This window comes from Pelodiscus sinensis, chromosome 2, assembly GCF_052426305.1.
Source record: "Pelodiscus sinensis isolate ZL-2025 chromosome 2, ASM5242630v1, whole genome shotgun sequence".
NCBI lineage: Eukaryota > Metazoa > Chordata > Testudines > Trionychidae > Pelodiscus > Pelodiscus sinensis.
The window spans coordinates 19,244,765-19,258,872 of NC_143053.1; positions in this window are offsets into that span (position 1 = coordinate 19,244,765).

A 14,108-nucleotide genomic window follows, 5' to 3' on the forward strand; every position below is an offset into this window, starting at 1 on the left:
TGGCACAAATGTGAGGGCCAGTGAACAAACGTGAGGGCACAAACATATGCAGGTCTGAAAGTGTCTGTTTCCCAGTAGGTTTCTGTGTAATTTTGGTATGGGAAGACACCTTCAGTCTCAGGTCTTCCAGGAAGGTTGGTATGTCACACTGCAGTTTTGTTTGACTCCCAAACACGACAACTGGGCATTGAATATACATGCACTCAAACACAGAGCGTATGTGGCTATAAACTAGTCTCCCTTTCCCCCTTCATCAAGGAGGCTCTCCAATCCTCCAGCACTCTCAAGCAAGGCCCAGTGTTTTAGGTGCTGTCCCTCAAGCTAAGGAAGATTGGATAGTTCACCCTTGGAATGTATTAACATCACTTTTAAAATAATCTAGAGCAATCATTGTTGGTTGAGCAATACAGAACACTCCTTTTCCCCAGGGGCTTGGCTCTATGTGCTGACAGCTAACCTGGAGCAAGAGTGGGATTGGGAATTGATCCAGCACTCCACCTCTGGAATCTCAGTTGGCTGCCCATGGGCCAAGAAACCTTGTTGTTTAGTGTGACTGGGATAGTCTGTGATTGTGTGTCCAAGAGATTATTTTAGAGAAAGGCCAACACGGGCTATTGGAAGAGGGAGAAGTCTAATCTGCCCATTGAAAAAGGGAAAAGGAGGAGAGAGAGGCACTGAATTAGGACTCGGGTGACCTAGGCTCACTTCCTGGCACAGTCACAGACTTGCCATGTTTCCTCAGGCAAGTTGTTTTGAAATTCAGTTCCCTGTCTGTAAAATGGGGATAAGAAAGCTGTGTTACCTAACAGGGTTGTAGCAAGGATAGGTTAATTAATGTTGTCTGAAGTGCTCAGATATTACAGTGCTGAAGTCCTTAACACAAATATTGCTGGAGAGGTGATGCCCAGATGCCTCTCAGCTCATTTTTTCAGGATGTATCAGAATTGAGCTTGCAGTTAGCCACTTCCCTTTTGGAATTTCTATCCTGTGAAAAAAATCCCAGCGCTTGGGTATTCATTTCCACCCCACATCAGGGCAAAAGGTCAAAATAGCTACACATAGAGAGATAACTAGAAATGCACCATGTTTTCTGCTGCAGTGCATTGTGGGACATCATGGGAGATGTAGTCCAGCAAAAGAACAAGGCCCACGGGGAAGAACTGGGGTGCAAGGAACCCAGAACTATAATTACCATTAGGCACCACCATATCTGGCAGCAGACTGCACCAGATCCTGGGCGATGTGCATGTGTGGGGGCTTAGTTCCAACCCCCTGGAAAGGGGTGAGCCTCAGGTAGAAAGGGTGGGGCTAAAAGCTAACCACCCCCAGCCAGTTCTCAATGCCACCTGGACCATGCTGTGTGGGACCCTGGCAGTGATTTAAAGAGCCTAGGGCGCCATCTGCCACTGCTGCTATGGTAACAACAGTGGCGGCCCCATGCACAGGTCCTTGAAAATCACTAGGCCCTGGGGCAACTGCCCCCTATGGCATCCTGCTGTCACTGGCCCCGAACAGTACAGTGGCTCAAGTAGACACAGACTTTAATGTCAGCCCCTAAGAAAACATTTTCTTTTGATTTTTTTCTAACGGATAATTCTCCCAAAATTGATTCCCTCCTCCCCCACAGAGTGTTTGATTTTTAGATTAATTTTCTGACAGGGAAATATTTCATACCGAATTTTTCAAATCGCTCCGCTCCCATTAATCAAAACGCTTTGTTACAGCTTTTGGAATAGATAAGCACATTTATATAAGAACAGAGGCTGGTTTGTAAAATGTAATAGGTGTGATCAAAATAAGTGCTTGCTATTCCATATCTTTGCATATATATGTTAAGCTCTTTTGGCCTGTGGAGGACAATCTAGCAGCTATCCTGTTCCACCCTGTAACTGTATCAAACCACCTTATACCTTTCCTTTTATTATTTTATCACAGTTTGGAACAATGTTGGGACTTGTGTTACAGCTCATTTATTTTCTGTGGGAACAGTAATCTGATTTCAATGTATGTGTGTGGGTGGGTAGATTATAAATTATAGGCTCCAAGCTCAGGTACAGGTCCTGGGAGTGACTGTTTTAAATAGCTGTACGATTAGCAAATCACAATGTTTTATGGAATGGAAAAGAGCTGTCTTGTAGATCAGTGTTTTACTTAAGGAATGATTCAACATGGGATCTAGAATAGATGAGGGTCGGTGGGGGAATATTTATCATGTTATGCACATAAAATCAGCTAGTGATCTGTGAACTTATTTGAAGGTAGATGCCTGATTTGGTATAAACTTTTCAGAAGAAAGTTTTTGCTATAAAGGGTGGGTTTTCGGATAATGGCTGATTGTCACAGTTGGTTACTTGTAGACAAGGGCGGCCCGTGGCTATAAGCGGACTTGGCTGCTGCCTGGGGCGCTTGATGATGATGTCACAGGGATGCCCGGGGCTCCCGCTGATTACATCAGTCCAGTGACGGCCGTGCAGGCGGGGGCGTCAATCGCACGTTCCACCTAGGGTGCCAGCTGCTGCAGCTGGCCTCGGGCCACTCCTGCTTGTAGATGCACTTTGATATGAATAGAGATGGGTGTAACTTAGGCCACGTCTTCACTTACTGTCTCCACTTACCAGAGAATTGACACTCTGGCGATCATCTTCCGGGGTTTGATTTAATGAGTCCAGTAAAAATCCACTAAATTGAACACTGGGGACACAACCATGGCTGCTGATCCTTCTTGCTGTTGCAAGGAATAAGGCAAGTCGATGGGAGCGTTTCTCCCATTGACCTCCCGCAATGGAGATGATACCAAGCTCAGCTTAAGGTACATCATCTCCAGCTTCGTTATTTATGTAGCTGGAGTTAAGTATTTTAAGAAGACCTTCTTCCCACAGTGTAGACCGGGCCTTAGCTAGGCAGAAGATTGGGTTCCAGGATGTCTTATCAGTATAGCTTCATAGAGCTGACCATCATAGTTCTACCATCTGTGTTGTGAATTAAGGCCCCTGTGCTAGCACACACTTAAGCGGTTGCTTACCTTTCACATATAAATAAGTAGCCCCACTGACTTCAAAGGAGTATTCACATGTTTAAAGTTAAGCATGTTCTTAATGTTTTGCTGGAGTTGAGTCTAACCTAGTAGTTCTTCTCACAACCAATGTCCAGCAGGCCTCATAAAAAAGGAAGAAGAGTTACAGAACTTTATAAATGTAAAGTATTATAATGGTACCAAGGGAGCTGACAACTATGCCATCTTAGAATCATAGAATAATAGGACTGGAAGGGACCTCAAGAGGTCATCGAGTCCAGCTCCCCGCCCTCAAGGCAGGACCAAGCTCCGTCTACACCATCCCTGACAGATGTCTATCTAACCTGTTCTTAAATATCTCCAGAGAGGGAGATTCCACCACCTCCCTTGGCAATTTATTCCAATATTTGACCACCCTGACAGTTAGGAATTTTTTCCTAATGTCCAATTTAAACCTCCCCTGCTGCACTTTAAGCCCATTACTCCTTGTCCTGTCCTCAGAAACCAAGAGGAACAAATTTTCTCCTTCCTCCTTGTGACACCCTTTTAGATATTTGAAAACCGCTATCATGTCCCCCCTTAATCTTTTTTCCAAACTAAACAAGCCCAGTTCATGAAGCCTGGCTTCATAGGTCATGTTCTCTAGACCTTTAATCATTCTTGTCGCTCTTCTCTTTACCCTTTCCAATTTCTCCACATCTTTCTTGAAATGTGGCGCCCAGAACTGGACACAGTACTCCATAAAACCCCTCCTCCCTTTTTTCCCTGTCTGTCCTTCCTGAGCAAGCCGTACCCTTCCATACCAACATTCCAATCATGCGTCCCATCCCACCAGGTATCTGTAATACCAATGATATCATAGTTGTATTTATTGGTTAGCAATTCCAGTTCTTCCTGCTTATTACCCATACTTCTCGCATTTGTATATAGGCATCTAAGATACTGATTTGATCTTGCCTCCCTGTTCTAGCAAGGGTCACCATTCCTGCCCATTCTGGCTAATCACCACTGATGGATCTATCAACCATGACTTTGTGTAGGCTTTCTTTTTCTTTTTTCTTAACCCTGTTGCAATCTTAGCCTTCACAGCATCTTCTGGCAAAGAGTTCCACAGCTTGACTGTCCATTGTGTGAAGAAATACTTCCTTTTGTTTCTTTTAAGCCTGCTGCCTGTTAACTAATGTTCTGTGTTTTGGTCCAAAATACCTGTTCTGATTCTGAAAACGTTCTTTTCACAAAACTTTGATTTTTAGCAATTCACCTAAATGCTGCTCACTTATAAAATAGAGCCAAATGCCTGTTCCAAAGATGAAATAGATTTATTTTTATATATAGCATTTCACTGGCAATGTGTCTGCATAGTACATGCACATTGTGTTCATTTATTTTAACTTCATGTGAGATGTCATTTATTGGATCTTATTCATTCCAGCATGAAAGAAAAGTGCTGACTCAAAAATGACACTCCAAATTTGGGCTTCATAAAAACAAGACTGAACAGATCCTAGTGGAAACAGAAGTGTTTCCAGAAATTTTTTTTTTTTTAGAGAAATAAACAGCTGCCTAAAGAGTTTGCATCCCAAAGAATGTCATATTGTCCTAATATAGGGGAAGATGAAATTGAAACTGACTAGAAATTAACTAGAATCAGTAGAGAAACTGACTTTTCTATTTACATCGCTAAATATATGAAAAATGCAAAAAGTAAACAAACAGGATCACACTGGTAAAAAATAAACTAAATGTAAAAAGTCTTCCAGCTGTAATCCAAAGTAGCATTAGTAACAAAAACAAGAATGTTAACATTTTATTTATATATAATTTTTTAAAAAGACTTGATTTGTAGGCAGACTCGGACTCCTTAATTAGAAAATATTATGTAGTAATCCATAAGTTAAATATATCATATGTGTATCTCTGCCACAGAAATATGAATATTTTATGGCCAGTTAGAGTAGTTTGATTTGGCAAATCACAGTGAGTTTTGCCAGTCTGCTCTTTTGAAGGTTTTGACAATGTTCATTGCAGAAGAAAGAAAGGCATGAAATGGGAGGGATTAAGGTTGGTGCTAAGTGTGCATCGGAATCAGTGAGGTGAGTAAAGTGGAGCTGCTCCATAACAAGGCAGAAATGAATAAAAAGGACACCAAACAGTAACAGAAGCAAAATATAACACAGTGTCTGCAGGGCCGCATTATGACTCTGGTGGGCCCTAGCCACTTTTGCCTTCGTGGCCCCTTCCTTCATTTAAAAAAAATATTAAAAATTATTTTTGATATAACTTTAAATACTTCAACATTTTTTTTCTGTTTTAGGCAAAATTTAATAGATTTTCCTGGGCCCTAAAAGTCATTTTTTTTTCTGATGTGAGGAAAAAAATTAAAACATTTTCATGGGCCCCTAAAAGTATTATGGGCCCTAGGCACTGTGCCTACTGTGCCTAATGGATAAGTCGGCCCTGAGTGTCTGCCTGTACAGCTTAAAACATTGCAAAACAGGTTTCTGGGACAAAAGAGGGGCAGCGAGTGGATACTGGGACTGCTAGCAAGAACCCCCAAATATTTGAAAAATCAGTGGTCCCATGCTCAATAGAATTTAGCGGCTAAAATCTCCAAAGTTTCCACCCTCCCTGGACATATCCAGCCTTGATGCCCCCAGTAGAACACATTCCCCTCCCGAACATGGAATGGAACCCAAAGATTCTTGCCTCCTCATTCTTTTGCAGTCTTCATATAGCCATGACACACATGGGCAGAGAGCAAGGTTTGAATAGTGTATTGTAAATAAGGCCCAGGGCCACACACTGAACAATGAGAATAAAACAAAATATAGAACATGGCTCACTAAGGTACATCTACACAGCACTGTTATTTTGGAATAACTGACATTATTCTGAAATAACACAACAAGCAGTGATTTTGACATATCAAAATAACGTTGAGCTTGAGGACTTCTTTCTCTGACTCCTATAACCCTCATTTTATGAGGAATAAGGGAAGTCGAAGGAAGAGTGCTCTTTCTTGGACTTCCTGCTGTGTAATGAGCTATTTCCACTTAAACAGTGCAATGAATGTAGCTGAAGTTGCATATCTTAACTTGACTTTGTCCCATAGCGTAGAGGTATCCAAAAGGTATGTCTACACAGTAGCACTAATTTCAAAATAAATCTCTATTCCGGCATCTTCCTTAATCCTCATGCAATGAGATTTACAAGAAGCCGGGATAAGGAGTCCATTATTTTGAATATATTTCGAAATAACGGGAGTGCTATTAAGATGCACAGAATGCTATTTCAGGATAACGTCTGTTGTACAGAATGCTATTTCAGGATAACAGACGTTATCCTGAAATAGCATTCTGTGCATCTTAATAGCACTCCCGTTATTTCAAAATTTAGTCAAAATAATGGACTTCTTATCCCAGCTTCTTGTAAATCTCATTGCATGAGGATTAAGGAAGATGCTGGAATAGAGATTTATTTTGAAATTAGTGCTGTGTAGACAGTGCCATATTTTGAAATAAACTACAGGCAGTCCCCGAGTTACGCGGGTTACAAACAGGGATTTTCTCGCCCCGGAGGACTGGAGCGGCGGGACGCCTGGTTCTGCCGCCCGCCTCCTCCGGGGCGAGAAAAGCTGCTCCCCGTCTCCCTGGTCTGCTGGGGGGGGACGCAGCTATTGCCCCCCCCCCCCAGCAGACCAGGGAGACGTGGAGCAAAGCCTGTGGTAGAGCAGGTGGGGCGCTGCCGGTTGGTCCCGCAGCACCGCTCCTTGGCGCTACTGGACCAACCCGGCAGCACCCCAGCTGCTCTGCCCCAGGAGTCCTGATTCAGCCGCTGCTGATCAGTTTCAGCAGCGGCTGAATCAGGACGCCTAGGGCAGAGCAGCTGGGGTACTGCTGGGTTGGTCCAGTAGCGCTGAGGAGCGGCCGCGCTACTGGACCAACCCAGTAGCACCCGGGCTGCTCTGCCCCAGGCGTCCCCAAGTCAGCCGCTGCTGAAACTGACCAGTGGCTGACTACAGGAAGCCCGAGGCAGAGTTGCTCTGCCCCGGGCTTCCTGGAATCAGCTGCTGATCAGTTTCAGCAGCAGCTGACTTGGGGATGCCTGGGGTTCTTAAGTTGAATCTGTATGTAAGTCGGAACTGGTGTCAAGATTCAGCCGCTGTTGAAACTGATCAGTTTCAGCAGCGGCTGAATCTGGATGCCAGTTCCGACTTACATACAGATTCAACTTAAGAACAAACCTACAGTCCCTATCTTGTACTTAACCGGGGACTGCCTGTACACAATTTGCATAGCTCAAATTGCATAGCTTATTTCAAGGTACACGCTACTGTGTAGATGTACCCTAAGTGAGCAGCATTCATTCTGTGCAAGGGAAGCACCAGAGGGATGGGGTGGTTGTTGTGAAGGAAGTAGGGACCCAAAGGTGGGAGAATGAAGATGGGCGGTGGAAAACAGGGCCCTGGGAGTGTGGTTAGAGACCTAGGGCAGAATGTAGGCCCCAACATGCGGAAAAAGGAGGTGGGGGGGGGGGGAGAAGAAGAGGGGAGAAGGGAGGCACACATAGCCGCCGCCATGGATGTGTGGGGGGACAGTGCAAGCAATGGTGTTGGTGGAGACAGGGATATGGGGGAGGGACACACAGAGCTCTAGCATGAGGGAAAGGATGACAGGAGTAGCAGGGACTCCCTGAACCAGATTGTCTCAGGGAATTTAAGGGGGAATGGAGGAATACCAGGAGCCCAAGCACTGCAGTAGTAAAATAACAAAACATACCACATTGCTGGTGAGACTATTGCCTTGTTGAATACGGTATTTAAGGGAAAAGTATGTCTCTTCGTTCCCCCCTTACACATTTGTCTTTGTGCTCCAGGCTGGTTACTGTTGAGGGGTCGAATCTCAGCCTGGCTTAACCCACCTCCGCAGGTGAAGAAAAGCAATACAAGGGTTACACAACTGGGAGCGAGTGATTACAAATGAGAGGGCTATTAGCGCCACTGGACAGACTTGCTCCTTTAACAAGTAGGTTGAACAGCTAGGAAAGGATCGGTGAGAGGTCTAGGCCCTGTCATTCTCCATAGCCCCTAGTTTGAAAGCGTAGGAGGGGAGATGGTAATGAGCCAGGTAGGAAGGCTGGAGGAAAAAGGACGGAAGCTTCACTGGAGACAGGGCTGAGTGTCTGGAGCCAGCAAGGAAAGCCATGTGGGAGAATTTTGTGGTGTGATGAACTTTAACTTTTAACTAAGATAACTCAGATGCCTAACAAGGCCAGGTTAGTGAGAGAACACCTGCACCGTGCATGTGATTAGTTGGGAAGAAAAGAAACTGAGGCAGCAGACGGCCAAAAGACAGGCTGCATAAACGTTTCTACAGTTACCATTCTTCCCTCCCTGCCCAACTGTGGTTGTAGGCTGTATTGGATCATTTCCTCCTTAACTAATAGTACTTTCTCAGTTCATTTAGAAGTTCAGGTCTTGGCATGTTCTTTCTTTCACAACCGGTTAAAAGATTTCTGCAAGAGGGTTAGACAGCCCTCCCAGCAACTTCATTGCACTAGCTCTGAGTATGGGAAGGAAAAAAGTAACCTTTCCTTCCACCCCCACAATGTCCCTGAGAGTCTTGAAGTGTTTTTCCCCATTTTTTTGGAAAAAACAAACAAACTAAAATTGAACATTTCAAAGGTGTTTAAAAAAAAAACAAAACACACCACCTTCACCACCCCCACCTGTTTTGGAAAAATCCCAACACAATTGGTTGTGTGCCGTCTCCTTCCCTCCTTGTCCCAAACATGAACAAACAAAAAACGAAGAAAAACTCCATTCAGTAAGTTAAAAAATGGGAATGTTGAAAAATGTTACATTAAGAACATTTTACAAAAAATGGCAAAATTATCCAGGTTTGGAATGGGGGAAAAAGTGAACCAGTGCTATTTAAGATTCACAAGAAATAAGATATTTTCACAGGTATAAAAATAGTTTGATTCTGCTCTCCCGGTGGGAAAAATTAAAAATAGATTCACAGACTGATCATTGTTTCATGCTAAAATGGCATATCTTAGGGTCCTCTATTCCAAAAGAACTGGAATAAAGCAACAAATAAGAGTTTCATTAAAGGCAACTCTGTACATTTTTTAAAGTTTGATTTATAAACCCATCCTAGTGAAACCTCTCTTGAGCTTAGACCTGAAGGGCCAGACTTGGATTTGAAGTCTATGGGATTCACCAGTTCAGTTCAATTCAGTTACACTTACAGCTTACATAAGGAGGCACAGTATTCTGGGAACTATCCATTATCATGACCTTACTTGCACCTGTTTTCTTGTAAATTGCAAGATAATACACTTGTACTTTAGTGCTGGTAATTGACTAATCAAATAAAACATGCTGGATTTGTCACTCATTCAAATCAAAAGTGAAAATAAAAGAAACATAGTTTAAGTTAACTTTAAACTAACGTCTTCTAAACAGTTTGCTTGGACTCATTTATTTAAACATTAATGCACAGTGAGGGTATATGTAACTGGAACTGCAGGGGAGTATATGTAAAGTCACACTAGAGTAAATCAGGGCAGATTTTAGCCCTTTGGGCTATTTCTTGTATTCTGTAGTGTAAATGACATTATGTAGAGATGGGAACTGCGCATCTAATCTGGCACACAGAAGGGGTCTGGTCTGTCTCTAGAGGTACATGTAAGACTCATCAATAGGATTTACATATAACAATAGAGAGGAGAGACTACAAAGTGCTGCTGAATGTAACCAAATGTTTAGAGCCAGGGACTGAGAGTCAGTTCTATCGCAGAGTCTGCCACTGTGTTTTTCTGTGATCCTGGGCAAGACTGTGGCTGCTGAGCTGTTCAGTGAGGTTCTCCCCAAGTTCCATGCTCTTTCTTACTGGGCTCGATGACTATTCTATTTAATTTCCAAAAATAGTGGAACCTGCAAGTTAAATGTCTAATGTGCCTACCTGTTCTCTAATGAGGTGTCCAGTGTTGAAAGGTGAGATGATTGTATGACCTGGGTTAATCTTAACACTTTGTGGAAGGTCACAGAGTCACAGCAGCCCATGACAGATTACATCCTCCAGCGGGGCTCTGTATTTGACTATTAAAGAAAAACAAAATCAATAGCAAACAATAAATTGTATTAATCAGTCAACTGCTGCCACGCTTTCCAAGCATCTATATGCTCAGGTAGAACGACCCCTGTTGTGCTGCTACTGGATATGTGCCAGGTATGTCCTGTATTGTCAGAAGGCCGTATTTGAGAAAGTGCAGCCTTTGGGCCAACACTGATTGGCAGGAGGATGAATCAGTCAGGAGCCTGAAATATTTGATAAGAAGGACAGTGAGAGTGACACTTGAAAGAGTTGAGATTAGATCGACAGGAAGAGGATTTATAGGACCATGTTTCTCAACCTTTTTCATATAAAGTACCCCTTTAAAAATATAAGTACCCCAGTACCTACAGTTTTCAGACACCCATTTTTTTTCTACCATTGCAACACATTTGTTTAAACAACTTAATCATAGTCAGGCAGGCGATTAAATTTTTGGGTGTAAAAAGTACAAAAATAATCAAGCACTATAAAACTTAAAACAAAAATTCAGTTTTCTCCAAATTTCAATTGTGTTGACATCCCCCCCCCCAGATTTCTCTTGAGTACCCCTAAGGGTACTCGTACCACTGGTTGAGAAATACTGTTTAGGACATGATGCAGAAGCTAAAAAGATCATGCAGAAACAAAACATTTACCTGTAGGAAGCCTAGCATAAGAACGGCCATACTGGGTCAGACCAAAGGCCCATCTAGCCCAGTATCCTGTCTGCCAACAGTGATCGATACCAGATGCCCCAGAGGGAGGGAACACAACAGGTAATCCTCACGCGATCCCTCTCCTAGCAGGTTAACTGGGGTGGCACTTCCTAGGTTTGTTTTCTTGTATGCCTATCTCCTTAGTGTGGGCACCCCCATCACAGACCTCTAGTTCAGTCTGTATGCCTTTTTGGGCCACAGGCGTTCTAGTTCGTTGTTATGAAGTCACTTCATTTATAATAGGTCACTGTCCACTTGGTCATATCCATCCTCTCAGCCACCCAGATCCATGGCTGGAGAGCATTTTGGTGGACTGGGCCTTCCCTTAGAAATGACACCTGAAAGGGAATATCCCAGAAACTGAGGGGTCCTTCAATGGACAATCCCAAGAAAAAAAAACATTTGTGAAGAGAAACCAGCACTTTTTGATTCCCACTTTTGTTTTCTCTGTGGCCCCAATCTGCTGAGACTTCCAACCATGATGCAATTGCGGTGTGAATTTTTATTATGTAGACCATTGGAAATTAGACTACAGGGTGTCCCTGCTATAAATCACCCTGGTATACATCTGTTCCACACTGAAGTCATTGACACTTGTAGGAACTGATGTGTTATAAGTCCTCCCATTCCCTGCTTTTAGGTCATGTAAAAAAAAAAGTGCAAATGGAAGTCAGCTGCAGGAAAAAAATTCCCCACTTTAAGTTGTTTTGCTATAAGTCCAAGTTTTTGGAACGTTTCTTGGACTTATAGGAGGATGCACGTCTACAGAGCAGGGCTAAACTTGAAATTAGTTATGCAGTTTCAGCTACGCTAATTGCATAGCTTAAGTTGAAGTAGCTTATTTCAAATTTGGGCATGTCTACACAGCACTTATTTCGAAATAGAGGCGTCTTCCTCTGACTTCCCATACTCCTCATACAATGGACTTTACAGAAGTTGGAGTAAGAAGCCCATTATTTTTAACGTATTTCAAATTAACAGCTTGCTGTGTAGACATGCAATACGTTATTTCAGAATAACATCCGTTATTCCAAAATAACGCTGTTGTGTAGACGTGCCCATAGTGAGTATGGCCTGTAAACCTTCCAGTTTGTTTATTTTTCATCAGAGATATCTGCTCTGTGACTACTACCAACCTGACCTGGGACTCAAACCAGCAGCCTTTGGGGAGCAGCCTCATATCTGAAGTCAGCATGTGGGCTGGTCAGCTGGTAGTCCTCCTGTTGGACATAATAGAAGATGTTGCTGCTTGTGAATAAAATGGCATGGATGGCAATAATCTATCTTGGTTTGGCATGCAGGAAAAATGTTCCCTGTAACCTGGAGTAACAAAAGCATGTGCTTCATAAAACAAATCATGACCAAATCCAGCTTTACTGATTCATTTTTATTCTGGTTCAGTCTGCAAGCTTGGCGAGCAAATTTAAAAGCAGAGAAGTGACAGCAGTCAGAGTATTGGCTGAGACAGATGTATGTTATCTCCTGCTCTGTTATTTTTTTGCAGCCTGCTCTTAGTGATTGATTTCATGAACTGAGATTACATATAAATCTCTAGTTCCATTCTAGGGTGGAAGTGGTGGTACAAGCACAAACTGGAAAAGAACTAGTGACTCATATGCCTGAACATTCTTGATGGTTAGCAGGGAAGTAAATATTGATGCTGTTGGTATTCATGCAATAGCAGATAAAAATTAAAGGAAAATGTAATCATTTAGTGACTGATTTTTGAATTCCTTGTGCACCCAGGACTCAGTGACTTCAGCAGTAGCTGTGTTTGTCTAATGACTGAAGGATCAGGTCCTTGCAAGCTGATATTCTTTCCCCTTGGGGATGTAGAGGGAAGGAGGAAGGGAATTAATTCCTTTCGGAATTTGTAGCACATTCTTTAGCAATAACTTACAAAGAAAACTATTTCACCATGGTACTAAGCCTTCCTTTCCTATGAAATGTGCATGCATTTAAGATGAGTAAACTTTCCTGTGGTTTTAATTTGCTCAATAACATTTTTAAAAAGCCTAGATGATTGGTCATTCACATTTTGGCCTACATTCTGTGCTCCTTAGATAAGGGTGCTCCCATGAAAATCAATGGGCCAGATGAACCTTTTCTGCATTCTGCCCCGGTTCTGTTAGCTTGGTGGATGTACAGAATGGGCAAGGGGTAGACCCAAATCTTTTAGGATCTTGCCTATCAACACAAAAAGGCATTCCCTGCTAGGGATGTAATAGTGTAGTTGACACAACAGAGAAGAGCCACAGCAGGAGTTGATGCCAGGTGTTGGCATGAGCCAGGACTGAGTAGTAGCAGTGCTAATCCTTATCAATTAATCGTGTAATTTTTTGAGTACACGATTAATAAATTACATGGTTCCTAATGTTCCTATTCCAAGCTAACTATTCTGCACTTGCTAGTTCCTCCTCCGACTGCTTGTCAAGATCCAAGCCTACAGCTGTTACATTCTCTGCAGCAGAAATGTAAAACACAACGCTCTGCCTGGAGAGGAAAGGAAACACAGAATGATCCATTCAGATCCCAGCGTGCAAACTACAGGTGAAACTTGATCGCAAATGCTGCTCCCCTTCAAAGTGCACATATATTTGTCTCATGAAAGGAATATGAATATGTAACTTTTGGGCTGGATTGTCAACTAACATACATCTGCATAACTTTATTGACTTACCAGAGTTCTGTCAATGCACTTTTAGATCTGGTGTAGTCCTGTGGGAACAATGTGAGCCAGTTACTCAAGGAAAACATCTATTGAAATCAAGTAAAATATTTTCCAAACAGCCAATATGTAGTCCAACAAGAAAATATTTTACAAAGTTAAATATGTCTACTGAGTTTCAGGTGTTACATTTCTGATGCCATAAACTGCAACCTTGCAAACCTCATTCATTTAAAAGCAGATGCATTGAAGACAATGGGACTAATTGCATAAGGACTATATAAAGGAGTATGGGTTTGTAAAATAGATTATTAGTAGGGCCCTACCAAATTCATGGCTCATTTTGGTCAATTTCACAATCACAGGATTTTAAACTGGTAAATTTAATGATTTCAGCTGCATAAATATGAAATTTTAGGGATCCTGTCCCAAAATGGAATTGTGCGGGTGGGGCAGGTTGTGGTACTGCTACCCTTAGTTCTGCACGATGGAAATGGCAACATGGCTTTCAGAACTTCTGGCTGGGAGCTCAGCTCTGAAGGCAGAGCTACTGCCAGCAGCAGCACAGAAGTAAGACTGGCATGGCATGGTATTACCAACCTTGCTTCTGT